A 1,564-nucleotide genomic window follows, 5' to 3' on the forward strand; every position below is an offset into this window, starting at 1 on the left:
ACCCTGAGACAGAACAACTTTGGGGAGGGAGAGGGAGGGGGTTGTTCAGCACTTATGTAGCCTCTGATCTGTAGATCAAGGAAAGCAAGTATTTCCCTACGTTCAGTACTTGGGAGCCTGCCTTGGGACTGCTGTGCTCATCACTGGGCTCTGAGAGATAAGGAGGGTGTGAACATCTTGGAGTGAGCCCAGTGGAAGGCCACCAAAATAACAGGCATGGAGCACATGATGATGTAGGAGGAGGGGATGTTGAGCAAGGTGAGCTTACTCAGGGCCTGGAGCATCTCCCCTATGAGGAGAGATTTAGGGAACTGGGTCTGTTTAGCCTTGAGAAAAGAAGGCTGAGAGGGGACTTGATCCAGGTTTATAAATACCTGAGGTGTGGGAGCCATAGTGGTGAGGCTGGGCTCTTTTCAGTAGTGCGTGGGGGTAATGGGATGAAAGTACAACATAGGAAGTTCTGCACAAATGTGCGGAAGAACTTCTTTACGGTGGTGACGGAGCACTGGAACAGGCTGCCCAGGGAGGTGGTGGAGTCTCCCTCTCTGGAGATATTCAAGACCTGCCTGGACGCCTACCTGTGTGATGTGGTGTAGGGAGCCTGCTTTGGCAGGGGGGTTGGACTCGATGATCTCTAGAGGTCCCTTCCAACCCCTACAATTCTGTGATTCTGTGATACTCATCCTTAGAAAGAGACAGGTAAATGGGGTCCGTATTGCCAGCCAATGAGAGAGTAGAGAGCAAGCAGGGGATGGGAGGATCCCCTTTGCTGGAGATGTTCAGGGAGGGCCCTGAGCAACCTCCCTTATAGTGGCCCTTCTCTGAGAAGGACCTGCAGCCAGATCTTCTCCGAAAGTTCCTTCTGACTTGAACCACAATTCTATGAGAATGGATAAAGTACTTTGCATTTCTTGAGAAATTCATTAATCGAGCAGCTTTGTTGCTCTGAAACATCTAATAACTTTGGGGTGATGGTATAGCAGTGATAGGCTCCTAGAAGTACGGTTTGATGAAATTCAGAGGGTATGTGTAGTGCACGTATAATGGTCTTTGGCCATTTTAGAAAATGCAGCTAGCTGGGAGGAGGGAGAGAAACTTTAAAGATCTTTTACTAATAAAATGTTCCTAGTTTTGTCCATGTCTAATACTCAAGTTAGCAATAAAAGATGCTCTCTTTGAAGAATCTCAGGCCATACATTTTGTGAAAACCTGGCTCCTCGTGTTTTGTGGGTAAGAGGACAGCACTGGTAACACATTTGCCTTGCCTTTCTGCCTGAGCTTGTTCACTGGACTGCAGCTTAAACTTAATACTTCACTTTCATTTATGAGCTAAATTTTAGGCTAACATTTTAGAACTAAAATGAGGGAAAATAGAAATGTGTACCACCAGCTATTTTATTGATGGGAACTGTGGGCCATGATGAAATCTAGTTCCTTGTAGCACTCCATTTTAGAAGTAGCGTAGGTATTTTACTTGTCAGTCTTTAGAATGAAATTGCAGGTGAACAGGGGTCTTGAAGAAAGGTAATGGAAATTCAAGGAAGAAATAACACCACAACTGCCC

At 46.0% G+C, this 1,564-nt stretch overlaps 1 protein-coding gene across 2 annotated transcripts in view; it reads left to right on the plus strand.

Annotated features, from left to right (window-relative positions):
- DEK (DEK proto-oncogene) overlaps window positions 1–1,564 on the plus strand; it is a 44,209-nt gene that overhangs the window by 18,955 nt on the left and 23,690 nt on the right. The window lies entirely within an intron of this gene.

Source organism: Coturnix japonica, chromosome 2 (genome assembly GCF_054131305.1).
Source record: "Coturnix japonica strain WE chromosome 2, WE-NBRP24, whole genome shotgun sequence".
In the NCBI taxonomy this organism is placed as follows: Eukaryota; Metazoa; Chordata; class Aves; order Galliformes; family Phasianidae; genus Coturnix; species Coturnix japonica.